This window comes from Capricornis sumatraensis, chromosome 1 (genome assembly GCF_032405125.1).
Source record: "Capricornis sumatraensis isolate serow.1 chromosome 1, serow.2, whole genome shotgun sequence".
NCBI lineage: Eukaryota > Metazoa > Chordata > Mammalia > Artiodactyla > Bovidae > Capricornis > Capricornis sumatraensis.
The window spans coordinates 217342290-217356766 of NC_091069.1; the positions used below are offsets into that span (position 1 = coordinate 217342290).

The following is a 14477-nucleotide window of genomic DNA, read 5'->3' on the forward strand; positions in this document are numbered from 1 at the left end:
CCTGCCAGTGCAGGAGATCTAGCTTTGATCGCTGGGTGGGGAAGATCCCCTGGAGAAGGAAATGGCAACCCACTTCAGTATTCTTGCCTGGAAAATCCCATGGACAGAGGAGCCTGGCAGGCTTCAGTCCATGGGGTCGCAGAGAACTGGACATGGCTTAGTGACTAAACCACCATTATGTTATTTTAGTGTTACAAAGGAGAAGCATCAGGTACAATGAGTACATCTCCCGTATCATCAAAGGCTTAGGAAAGCACGGCCTAAGGCATCTTTATTGTAACCTCCCCACCCCCAAGAAGCAGTAGTTATTGTGAAATCTAGAACCAAAAAGGAGTAAATTTTTTTTTTAACATTTAAGGTAGAGAACAAAGGCTCTCCATGTCAGTTCCTCCATCTGATTCTGGCTCTTTTACCTATTCTCTTTAAGACTTTATTTCCACATCTATAAAATGGATATTTCTGAGTTTTTATCTCTTAGGAAAACTGCAGAGACTTAAAAAATTATTCATGTACACAGCCTAGCTCAGTACCCACCATACGGAATGAACTCAGTAAGTGCTAACTGTTCTAGTTATTGTTGCTTTATTAGCTATCACCTAGTGGATATTAAGTTGTGAAACTTGCAAGGGATTTTTGATTGGCTTCTAGCAAGCTTAGAATCAAATTTGTGAACAGGACATCAGTTTTAAATTGTTAGAATTTGCATATTTAATCTCATTGGCTCTATTTTTGGCTCCACTTTGTTTTCCTTCACTAGACCAATACACAATATGAACGAATGGCTGGATGGAAGGACAGCATGATGGATGGATATATGAATAACCTCTCAACTAAATCAAGAAATAGTTCTTTCAGATAGACAAATAGTGCTCAGGAGTTGGACATTCTCTCTACAATGTCACAGAACAGAACTCTGACTCATACTAACTCATTCCTTGACTTTTATATCTATTCAGACATGAGTGAATATATTGCTTCCTGGAGTTAACTCTGAATGTATCTAAATGCTACAAAACAACCACCACTACCACCACCACCACCACAAGAATCAACTGAGTAACCAATTCATAAGGTATACTTAGAAAATGTTTTACAGGTCAAAATTCATCTGTGCTCCTACCGGCTAATGTTCATGTCTTTCTTTCTGTGGCTATAATACAAAAGAAGATGTCAAGATGATTTTATTACTGGGTTCAGCCAATGGCCACTTATGTTTCCAGACTCTTGGATACACACATACACAAGTAAACTTTCCTTTCAGAACTCCAGCATATACAACGATTTTACTGGAGGACTTCTTGCTATATCACTATGCACTGTTATTTAGGAAGAATAATAGAAACAAGAGGCAAAGAATCCTAAATCTGAAAGTGGGATATATGAATTTAAAATGGCAACCCACTCCAGTATTCCTGCCTGGAAAATCCCATGGGCTGAGGAGCCTGGTAGGCTACAGTCCATGGGGTCGCAAAGAGTTGGACACGACTGAGCGACTTCACTTTAACTAGAGAACATACATCTTGGTTAACCCAGGCCAGCCTCTGATTACACCTGTTTCTTGGTGCACAATTATTGTTGGGACAACCCATCCTGTTACTTTCCAAAGTGCACTACTTTGAATAATAAATTACATGGTCACCTACTGTAGTCCAGTTGCTAACTCTGACCTTGAGTCTCAGACTGGAAGGAAAATAGAGCCTCCTTCTGCTAGAGAGGGGAAGAGAGGAAAAGAAATATCAGAGGTGAGTGATGACTAGGCTCACACCTTCGCACTAACCGCCCACCCCCCCACCCCAATCTGGCTACTATGATAAGGCTCTCCAGAGTAAGAAGGGGTTAGAAATAGCCAGAGAGGTTCATGGGAATCTCTGATCAAGTGCATACTCCTTGGGCCCAGGGTGCCCAGGAGAATTCTGAGTCCTAGCAGGAAGCTTCACACTAATCTCAGGTGACCGACAGATCAGGACAGCACGGTGGCCTGGAAGCTTCCTATGCTTTCTCCTACTCATTGACACCATTTGGAGAAGAAGGAAGGAGAAGGGAACAGAGATTCCTAATGGAGAGTTTAACCCTTGAAATCAGAAGAGACAGAAGTATCTTTAAATGGAATATTTTAAATGCCCTCTTGTCTGCCTTAGCAAGAATGGGGACATTAGAGAAAAGGAAGACCAGTTGTAAGAATCAAAGAAATGTCTTTCTTCCTTCACATGTAAGTAGTTAGGGGCAAATATCATCCAATCTACACTTATGTCCTCAGATTTCAGCCCAGGGCCAGGGGCAGGACAGACACTCAACAAATGTTCATTGAATGGAGATTCTAACTTCAAATCATGTCAAAAAAAGACACAACAGCTCTGGACTATTCAAGTATAATCCTGCAGAAATATTAAAGTGCTTCCTTGAACTAATATTCATGACTATAGTTACCATAATAGGGAAAGAAAAAAACAACCAAGGAATTTAGAGGATCATTTTTGTGAACTACTGAGCCTTAAGCTGAGCTATGTCTCCCCATGGTATCATATTACAAGCTAGTCTCAAATATTACAATTTTTAACCTTCCTTTATGGCATTTTCTTTATAGGCTCTGCCAGAGGCAAGCTAGTAGATTATAGTCTCTATTGATCTTACTTAGATAAGGAAATCCCAGTATCCCAATCTCTACCAGTTAGACAAAATACATTTTGAATTATTACATATCATTGCCTCTTCTGTTCTGCAAAAGGAGAAAAAATATATATACTCTAGATTTATCATTAAAATAGCAGGTACTGGAGGAATGTGTATTAAATTATTGAGAATTTATTTATATGACTCTGGGCTGTTTGATAACAGAATTATTTCTTTCAGTGAACAAAAAGAATGTATCTCTTAGATTAACTGGTAAATATAACTATACTTAGACATATTAGATCCTGGTAGTACTTATTATTGGTCTCAAGTGTTATAGAACACTATGATTATTGCAAATCTTAACATGTTCCCACCCACAACACTTTTTCTTTTCTTTAAGTTAAACTGCAATTTGCTTTTCCAGTTTTCTAACTAGGGTAAAAATATAAAGTTGAAAAATCTTTGGGAGACTCTGCCCTTTTCTCTTATTAGTGCCTTGCTAAGCAGTCATTCTTTTACAAATGTAGAGAGAAGCATGTTCTGGCATGAGCTTTAAGTTTAATTTGGCTCACTTTGGGAAACTGGCTGTAAGCCTTTGTTGCTGTTCTGTAAAATATTAGGATTCCACTGGGGGGATGGAGCCTTGGTGTGGTAAATTGTTAGCTGAAAGGAAAGTGGATTCTAAGCCTTAGACCAAGAGAAAGGAAATCTGGACTCAGACCTTCCTGGCATCTTTTCTATGGATTAAATGAATGAACTTGGACATTGATGGGTCAAAGCAGCCTTATTTCATTGCCAAGACGCATTGACTAGCCAGCACCATTAACTTGGAATTCACTGCTTCTCTATAAAATTGGCAGGAAAAAAGACAATCAAGATCCAATTCAGTGACTCATTAAGTACATCTTCAATGTCGAGGGCTAGTCCAATCACAGAACATCAGATGTAGAGCTGCTGATGAAATCCAATTTGCAGCTGGCTCACCCCAGGATTTTTGCAGTTTGCACATACATGTATGCATAAAGCAGAACTAACATCTAAAAAGTGGCCAATATCTGTGGGAGGAAGAATTATCACTGAAGGACATTTTCTGAATAATGTTGCTATTTATATTCTATTTCAGTTTGAGGTTTTACAGAAAACCCTATAATTTGATTCAAGGTGTTTATAGAGAAGTGGTGGCTGAGTCTGAATTCCTCCGTGTCCAGACCTGGGGACTGGGCCATCTACAAGCAATGATTATATAAACCCCCAGGAAGGAAATTTCCTTACTGGGAAACCTTAAAATCATTAAGTACCTTTAGTGTAGTCACTCATGGAGGATTTATTGAGTAGCCACTGTGTCAGGTTCTGGGGGTACAGAGGCAAAAAGGATGATATGTAGGCCAGCATTAGTGTATGCCAATGGTAAGGTGCACAGCAGGGCTAACTGGGAGGTGGGGTAGGAGCAGAAAAGTGGGTGAGGACCACCAGCTTGGTGGCATTTGGATGAGGTTTCAGGAAGGAAGACTCTGAGTTAAGAATTGAGGAGAGAGGAGGTGTTCACAGGTAGAGAAGTGGAAGAAGGTGCCCAAAGCAGAGAAGCCAGTTTGAGTAGAGAGATGCACCTAAACAAGATGGTATGTTTGATGGATAAACAGTGGGGGTCTTGAAACAGGGCTAAACAAGTCAATGGCAACTAGAGTAAGACGGGCTGGAATGCCACCCTTAGTTAGTTTGAAATATAACCTGTAGGTGATATACAGCTATCAGAGTATTTAAGCAAAGATAACATATTATCCAATTTACACTGCAAAAAGACACTGACAGCAGTGTGGAGGATGGCTTGGAGGCGGCAGTGATTGGTGGGAGGGAGATCAATTAGGGGGTGATTTCGGTAGTCTACAGAAGAAAGTCTTAGAATATAAACAAGGCAGCTGTCTCTGATTGACAAGAGGTCTGTAAGGGATCTGGGGTACAGCAGCTGTTGTCTTTGCAAACTGCAGAGTTTTACAGGCTCTAAAAACATTGCATGTGTGTGTTTGATGAATGAAGGGAGACCAACTGAGGAATCATCCTCAGGAAATGTAGACATCTTTTTTTGCAATAACCTCAGACCTTTGCAATCTTTTCTCCTCCTCTCTATGTCAGTGATGGATAACTTCTTTTCTTTTCTTCCCTAGGAGTCATGGAAAGCAAATGGAAAACTAACATAGGGAAATCCTGCGAAGAATTAATTATAGATTTGTCTTGATTCTCAGGTGCTTAGAACCACAGAGGGGGTCCCCCTTCTGATGTAGGTGAATGAGGAGCACAGTGTTACCTCTGTGGGGTATGGAGATTAACAGACAGTGCTGGGATCTGAGGTCTTCCCAGGTGGCTCAATGGTAAGGATTCACCTGCCAAGCAGGAGATGCAGGTTTTACCCCTGAGTTAGGAAGATACCCTGGAGAAGGAAATGACAACCTGCTCTAGTATTCTTGCCTAGAAAATCCCATGGACAGAGGAGCCTGGCGGGCTAAGGTCTATAGGGTCGCAAAGAGTCAGACGTGACTTAGCAACTGAACAACAACTGGGATCTGAGCTGGAGAAATGGATGCCAAAAACCAGAGGGAAGAATGATGGTTGAAAAGGTGAGGCAGTGATGTGAGATTGCTTCTGAAGTGGATGACTGCAGACTGTTTTACGATTGAATGAATTTTATTTTTCTGCTTTTTGTGATGGAAAATTTTCCCGGCAATGAGACTTGCCTACCTCTTAAATTTTGCTTTCAGCTCTGCTTCTTCAAGGCTGATTCTACTCATCAAGAATGGCTTCTGGAACCACTGCAATGGTTGTGTTCAGGACCCTGTGCAGTATGAGTTTCCATCTCCGGCCAATTTGGGCATCACTTTGGGAAGTCATGGTCTCATGAGCTGTGTTGGCAGGACTCAAATAGGACATCAACATCTTCCCCTGGATGAGTCTGCCACATCCTGTCAATACCAGCTGCTTGGTGTGTAACTTATTTTCTCCAGTCCCCACTTTGTATTTGCAGGAAGACTGAAAACTCCCTGAAAGGAACAAGCCTGCCTTGGAGTTCTCAGCCTATAATAGGACCTCAGTACATGTTTGGTGAGAGAGCTATTGTGTGGGCTTCCTAAAAACCTGCAAGATGGCCCAGGTTCTACTGTCACACATGCCCCAACCAACCCCACCCCCTCTTTAACACACCAGCATCTGCACCCTGGAATGGAAAGCCAGACTGTTTCTGGAAAGAAGTTTTCCCACAATTTTTGTGGGCAGTCATTCCATACAGCACACTTAACATGACTGGACAGACTGTGGGATCCTCCAGTCTGAACCATAGCCTCCAGAGGCTTCTTGTATTTATTAGAAGGAAGGGGAAATGCAGGCTGCTGGTGCACCTTTTACATCCATCATGAAAAGCATGAGTGTAAGTTAAAAGAAATTAGTCACCTAGATGTTCCCCCAAATACCTGAGAATCAGTGTGTATGCAGGAGGGAGACGCTGAAGAAAAAGAGCATGGTAGGCAAGGAAAAGCCACTAGGAGTACCTGTCTGGGTCCTGGGTGGCCAGTGTGACTACTCCGTCCTCAAATAAACTGGACCCATTCCTCAGTGCTGGGGGCAGAGTCTCCAAAGGGATGAATATGCCCTACAAGACAGTTTACTGGGGTGTGGGGAGAAACAAGAACTCATACTTGCATCTGTAATCCCTTCTTTTTACAATGCCTACTTTAAAATATACTTTATAATTACTATAATATTGGCATAGTAATACATGAACATATTTAAAGAATAATTTCCCAAGTAAGATACACAATGAAGGCAGTGTGGAGATATCTGCTATGATACAAATAAGCCATCCATCAAAAGCCCTGTTTTCTAAGAGTTTACATTCTAGTTAGGAAGCTGAAAATACACATACACATAACGTACATTCAGTAGCTGTTGTTTCCCCAGACACACAAACACAGTGAGTGCAGTAATGGTTCTCAAAGATCATCAGACATAACAAAAAGAGTGAGCAGAATGGAGATGAAGGACAAAGAGCATACATTTTACCAGTAATAGGATGGGTCCCCGGGGGTTGATGTTATTATTCTTGTGTGTATGGGATTCTTAATACACCAAAGGAAAGGAGTTTTTAATGCCCTATAAAAGGAAATAGAAAGGAAGCAAAGACATCTTCACATAGGCTGTCGGGAGCCAAGCCATTCCAGTTCCCTAGGAGGCTGCGTATGTCATTACAAAGCAGAAGAGAAAGGCATGGAAAATTTTGATAATTCCGTTCTTCACAAAGGCAGCTTGACTTCGCATGTGAACTGTTCCAGAGATCCTTCTTCAAGTTAGTGTAAACTAAAAACATACAGGAAATTCAGAAGTTTTCAAAGAGATTCAGATCTACAGTAGGTCCCCAGTATTGGTAGTAATGTTCTTTTTACAGAGAATTTGTGCCATGCTCTTTACATACATTTCTTCATCTCAGTTCAGTTCAGTCGCTCAGTTGTGTCCGACTCTTTGCGACCCCATGAATCGCAGCACGCCAGGCCTCCCTGTCCATCACCAACTCCCAGAGTTCACTCAGATTCACATCCATTGAGTCAGTGATGCCATCCAGCCATCACATCCTCTGTTGTCCCCTTCTCCTGCCCCCAATCCCTCCCAGCATAAGAGTCTTTTCCAATGAGTCAACTCTTCGCATGAGGTGGCCAAACTACTGGAGTTTCAGCTTTAGCATCATTCCTTCCAAAGAAATCCCAGGGTTGATCTCCTTCAGAATGGACTGGTTGGATCTCCTTGCAGTCCAAGGGACTCTCAAGAGTCTTCTCCAACACCACACTTCAACAGCATCAATTCTTCGGCGCTCAGCCTTCTTCACAGACCAACTCTCACATCCATACATGACCACTGGCAAAACCATAGTCTTGACTAGATGGACCTTAGTCGGCAAAGTAATGTCTCTGCTTTTGAATACGCTATCTAGGTTGGTCATAACTTTTCTTCCATCTACGCCTTATTAATAACAACTGAGAGTTGATAGCTCTCCCATTTTTCAGAGGACAACACTGAATCACAGAGAATTTTAGTGACTGATACAAGTGTTATGCTAGCAAGTGTTATGAAAACTCCACTCAACGTGCCTGACTCTGCCATGTCACATAACTCTTGAATGCTTTGTAAAAGGATTTCTGGCTTCTGATGACCTGGTAAGGTTTCTGGTAGCCAGAGTGGGTTACTTCTCTTGCGTAAGGCACAGTGGTGATACCTACTCCTTGGCCCAATATTTTCACATGTACACATCAATGTATTCTAGTAAATACTCCCGGGTCATCAGCCAGCAGTCTTCCCAAACGTTTTATAATTCTACCATATGTGTTTGATTGTGTCATTACGTTGCTTGTCCTAATTAAGATGAAAGGAATCTGAATTGGAATAACTGGTTCTGTGAGTGCCAGAGCCACCCAAATAGAATCCTTGTGAACGTCAGGCTTTCCAGCCCCAGTGCTGCTTGTGTAGACTTTCTGAGTGATTACACATCTGCTGTCCACCCCCATTTTTAGGATAATTAATTATCACTGAAAGTGTTGAAAAAAAATGAACGTTTCTGTCACATTTATGCCCAGACAGATAAGGCTTACTCAGAAAACTTAGGGTGGTGAAAATCATATATTTTATTAAATTGTGTGTTTTCCAGGAAGCTTTAGACTTCTCTATAGTGTTCTTTTGGTCCTAAAATTGGTGGGAGGGCTTAGAGTCACAGGAGGCAGAGAGGAACAAGTTGAAATATTGAGCATTCTGTTTGGTTGATTGGTTCTGTGTTGTGATTGAACTCTTTGGTAAATGAGGCTAATCAAAGCAAAACTTGGTGAGAATTCTTTGCCTCATTCTGGTAGAAAAGTTGCATTTTAAGTATAGGAGAATGAAAGTAGCTGCCATGTTCAATAATTATATTTTTAATTTTAATTTTACAGTTTTTGTGTTTTTTTAAAAAAAAATACAAAAGAGAGTTTCTGACTTATTTTTAGAATTTGCATAATTTAACAGGTTGAAATAGGTCCTTCTGAGTCAGCTTTACCTACCTGCACACAGCAAAGTTAGTGCTTCAAAAACCATCAAGGGCCAATAAATGCATTGGAATGACTAGAGCTCACTTCTGAGAAGAAAACAAACAAGCCCTTTCCAAATGGGGATCTTTCAAAGTCATCTAAAAACAAGGCTTACATAGCCAGATTGTTCCACCAGAACCTTCAGAGTTCACAGTACTATTTAAACTTATTTTTGTTAGTCCCTGACACATTGTCGTTGTCCTTAACCTTCAGAGTAATTACCATCTAGTTAGTTTGACTGTCCTTTGAAAGTACCAAACCTGGGCAGAGCTGAGGGGGCATTTCCCACACTGGCTGTAAGGTGTGAAGAAGGAGGGAAGGCGGCTGCCTTTCCTGAGTATTTGAGGCTTTTTATGGTCCTGAATAAAGGACCATACCCCCCTATCTCCTACTCTCATAGGGGTTCGTGCACACTATTGACAGTGTACATATTCAAATCTGGAAAGAGAATGCCTCCTCAAATGGAACATTCTGTTTGGGGGATGTTTACCTTAAATCCACAATCTATTGTTTTCTTAGGAGAAAAAGAAAACAATAAAAACGATAACACCAGCTTCCTTTTGAAAACAGTCTGCTGAGACTGATAATGGCCTTTACAAACCAAAACTCCTGGTGTTGAGGCTGCAAGTACTACATGGCTGAAAGTTTATTGATTAAGTACACACAGCGTTTGTCTTGATAAATGAAAATTGGACCATGCATGGTAAGCAATTATACTGGAAAGAACGATGACAGCATTCTTAGGATTAAAGAGTACGAGTTTGTTACTTCAATATTTTGAACAAAGAAGGCCAAGAAAACTAATTTAGAGAAGTTCTACTTTATATCTGAAAGTTACATGAAATAGAATGGCAAAATAGGAACAAGCGCTTGCATTTAAAATAGTCCAGAAATTTCTGTCTTTGATTATAAGAATATGTCCACTTTTGCAATGAACAGCTTTCAGTAACACTGGATGCCTGACATAGAATTATTACGTTCATTTATATCCTGAGACATTTCCAAGTTTCACAGAATGGAAAATAGGGAACTCCTACCGGATTCTTTCTTAGAGTTTCTTAGACTTGAGGTGAATAGAATAAAGCTGGTAAACAAAACTATGCAAAACTTGGAAATTAATTGGTAGTTACAAAAATTAGCATGGTAACTGTGCTTGGGGTGCTGGGTTTAGGGGTGGCACGGGAGCTAAACAGCTTGACATTATCAACCTGAGGCAAACATGTTGAATTCCTCTAAGAGATTTGGCCTCAAACATTCTTTCTTTCCAGCCTCACCATGTTCAGTAGTGGGAAGAAGCTAACTAACAGTGTGGGGGCACCTCTTCCCTTGCACAAGTCAGCTGAGGAGGAAGTTACTCTTCCCCTCTCCTCTGCCCAGAATTAGCACTGTGTGACATCCCCGAGGGCTAAAACACCTCTGAAGCTTTTCGTTCTTATCTTAGCCTAACTTCCCCCAGCACTTCTGGTCCCTGCCTTTGAAAATAGGCTTCACTTCTGCAGGCTCAGTTTTAAAATATGGCAGAATCAGCACTGTCTTATGCCAGGTCCCGAACTACTGCTGAGCCCCACTCTACAGGGGATTCCAGTAGAGGTGGTAAGGCTAAAAAAGACAGAGTGTTTGTTTCCAGGTTTTTCTTTTTTTTTTCCCTGAGCATAAGCCAAATCACGCCTCTGTGAAAGAGCCACTGTGTATCCATATAGAGCTTTCTTTTTGAACCCACTAGACTCATTATTCTGATTCAAAGTTGGCAGGGTAGGTCCTGCTCTTGCCTCATGGATATCTAATTGATACTCCAGGGGTTAACTGCCTTTGCAGCGAAGACATGGCAGGATAGAGGCTGACCTCAAACCCAAGTCATCTGATTTCTTGGCCGGTGTTCTTTCCTTAAGCCACTGTGCCGCTCTCATCAGGTGAAGAGGTTTTAAAGATAAGAAAAAGTCTTTCTCCTTAGCATCTTCCTCCTGGCACTGCTGCAGTAACCATTTTCAGCTTGGCAGTTTAACACAAGTTCCAATTTGCGCAAATGAATAGATTAATCACGTATTTCTTAACTAGACCGAGCTATTTTCTTTAGAACATCTTGTCTTCAACCCTCCCCAGAATGACTGTATGGAGGGAGACATAAGACCTCACTACTTATTCTGTCACTCACTGGCTGTTATTTTTTAATTCAAGAGCATTTATTGAGAAGGGGGTATGTACCCTCTGCTGTACCATGTGAGGTGGAGAGGCTTGATCCATCCACTGAAGCAGGCTGCCATAGGGGTTGACAGACATGAATGGTGACTTGGAAGAATAATTACAGAAAAGCAAAGTGGGAAGAAGCAAAATTTAAGTGTGCAGTGAGGTTACTGGGGCGGTGAGAAGGTAGTGGAGCCTGGATAAGTAAAAGGAGGGTCCGCAGAAGAGGTGGGGCCTGGCAATAAGGCGGGATTCGAACGGCCATGGGCTGGGGGCCAGGGAGACACTCCACCAGGCGTGGAAGTGGAGAGGAGCACACTCTCCACTGGGGCTGCTGAGGAAGAGAATGTGCAGAGGGGACAGACACAGCAGAGGGCGACCTACTCTGAAGTAACTGTGGAGCCCCGGTGGGAACCATCACTGGCCATCTCCAAGCTAGCAGTGGTAACGCTGGTGGAAAGATACTATAACGTTGTTCTACAGAATATTATTCACAGTACAAGCTTACGCTTTCACCATCATGCCAGCCTAAGAATAAGGCCACAACATGGCTTTAAATCAGTTAATTGGAAAACAGGTGATAAGAAGCCTAGATATCATCAAGACCTGTGAAATCCAATATGAAACAAACCAGCCATGTGTGGCTATCAACCTCTTGAAATATGATAAGTATATATCAAATTGATATAAATATGATAAATATATATCCAAAATTATAAATATATATCCAAAATGATAAATATATATCAAATTGCAAAGACTTAGTATAAAAAGGTATACACAGTATACCCTTAATAATGTTTATATTATTTACATGTTGAAATAATACTTTTGATATATTGAGTTATATAAAATATTCAATACAAATGTATAAATAAATAAATTTAGCCTCATTCACCCAGATAAATGCCACCTTCATCAGAGAGTGTCCTTGGGAATCTAAACACTAATCCCTATAATCCTGCCTCCTGCAAGCTGGTCCTTGAGCTCTTTGTGGGGGATCCTCTAACTCCTTTCCATGTTTTCCCAGCCTTAACATAAGACTCTGAATATTCCCAGTAGTGTTTTCTTGTCTTTAATAGCTGATGAAATTAATTAGAATAAAGTCTGTTTTTCCTGTCTCTTACCATTCAGTTCTCCTATATCATATACTGTAATATTCAACGAATGTTTGTTATGTACTGAGTATTGTTTTCTGCCTTTGATAAGTGACAGCTCATTTAAGCTGTAGAGGTAGAAACAATCATTGTCCCTATTTTACAGAAGCAAGAAGTAAGACCTAGAAGCTGAAGCAGCATGGCCAGGGAAGTGCTATCAGAGCCAGTATTCTCAGACAGGGTGTCACTCTCGTCACGAGGGTGCCTGATGGCCTCTCAGCTTGCCCCTGGTTCCTCTTTGCACTCTTTGTCCTCTCCCTGGAGTGACAATTCCTCCTCTTCTCTACTGTTAAACTTCTGCTCCTCCTTTAAAGCTTAGACTAGAATATAACCTATTAACTAGCTACTCAGGCAGAATCAGTATGCTGCCTGTCCTCTCTATGTAGATAACCTCACTTTATGTCTCTGTAATGGTGCCTGCATTTAACTCTAATGTTTCTGTCCTGATGCTTGTCTCTGCAGTAGACTGTGACTCTTGTTATTCAATTCTGTATTCTTAGTATCTTACACAGGACATCCAGTAGGAATTCAGGAATACTTTTTGAATTGATTTTCACAATGCAGCATGGATCAAGCCTGACCCTGAAGATGATGTTAATAAGGACAGCCAAAGAGTTTTTTGACAAACGTAGCATCTTTAGAACAGGTATGTGGACCACCAGGACCACCACAAGTTATTACTTCAAAAGACTTCACTTAGGTGTCCAGATTCTAGTTTGCTTTTTCATTTGAGGAAGGAATAACCAAACTATCTGGTAATAGTGGACAAAGTAGTTCAGAAAAGCTATCCAATTGAAGAAAATAAGAGAGCTGGTCAGAATAAAAACACGTAGGTTTGAAGACATCAGAACGGTCATAGGTCGAGTGGAGCATCACTGGACCAAGATCTAGAAGAAGCTGGAAGCCCAGAGCATTAAGCTTGGCTTCAGGGGCTTCCTTGCCCCTGGTTTCTTCTGCTGGTTACCAACGGAAAAGGCTGATGAGCTGAACAGCACTTTGGACATTCTGGGCCAGGATGACGATAGGGGGCTTGGTAAACTCCCTATGCTTTAGCCTGGAACCCCGAACAGCTGAACTCCCAGAAGTTAGAGTGAATTGGAAGTAGACTGGTCTTTGAAAGGACTACAGTCCAGTTTGCATCCTTTCAAGCTCTAAAATTGGATTAAAAAGATCTACTGCTTCCTGACACTTGAGAAGCACAGGAAAATTCAAGGCCTGGATGACTTTACTAGTGAATTCTATCAAATAATGCAGAGAGAAATAACATGCATCCTACACAAACTTTCAGAAATTAGAAAAAGAAGGAATATTCCTCCTTTATCTATGCAGCCAACATAACCTTGATATCCATACTGGATAAAGACATTATGAGAAAGGAAAATTACTGGTCAATCCCACTCACAGATGCCAAGACGCTAAGCAAAATATTAGCAAATTAAGCCTAGCAAAATATGGAAAAGATAATACATCATGACCCAGTTGAATTCATATCAGAAAGGTAAGGATAGCTTAACATTTGATAATATAAGAGAAAAATCCTACAATCATTCTAATAGGTACAAGAAAAATATTTGTTTATTATCAATACATAATTTAAAAATAACTTAGTAAACTAGGAATAGAAGAGAATTTTCCAAATTTGACAAAGAGCATCCTCTAGCAAATATCATACTTATTGGGAAATATTGAAAGCTTTCCCTTTGAGATCAGAAATAAGAAAATGATGCCTATTATTAAGATTATATTCAATATTGTACTGACTGAACCAGTACAGTACGCCTAGAAATAAAAGGCATAAGGATTAGAAATGAGTGAATGAATGATAACCACCAACCCAACAATAGAAGAAATTCTTTCTAAAAGGAGAGACTACATCATTTAGGTTTTAAAGTTCCGTTTTTGCAGTGGAACTCAAATTCTAACCAGATTTTTGTTCTCTAACCAGATTTTTAAAAATCATTCTGGGAGGAAATCAAGTCTTTCATCAAATACTTGCTTATTGAGTACCTGTCAGATACAACTCTGAGTCATGGGGATTCTACAATGAATAAGGCCAAGGGGTTTTTCATTCTGGTTGGAGAGATCAAAAGGAAACAATCAGATAAATAAATCATATAATTGCAAGTAATAATACAGTAATGTGACTGGGGTAAGGGCATGATGGTTGGAGAGAGGTTACTTCAGCCTGGTAAATGGGAAGTCCTCTCTGAGGAAGTGGATGTGAGCTTTGCCCTGAATGAGAATTCATGTTGAATAGCAAGAACACAGCAGTTCTTTTCTCTAAACTAATTAACCTATTAAATTAATGTGTGCTTAGTCACTCAGTCATATCCGACTCTGCGTTTCCATAAACTGTAGCCCGCCTGGCTCCTCTGTCCATGGGGATTCTCCAGGCAAAAATACTGGAGTGGGTTGCCATGCCCCCCTCCAGCGG

At 40.7% G+C, this 14477-nt stretch overlaps 1 protein-coding gene across 5 annotated transcripts in view; it reads right to left on the minus strand.

Annotated features, from left to right (window-relative positions):
• Positions 1-14477, minus strand: part of KCNAB1 (potassium voltage-gated channel subfamily A regulatory beta subunit 1) — a 458084-nt gene that overhangs the window by 140110 nt on the left and 303497 nt on the right. The gene's annotated exons all lie outside the window — the stretch shown is intronic.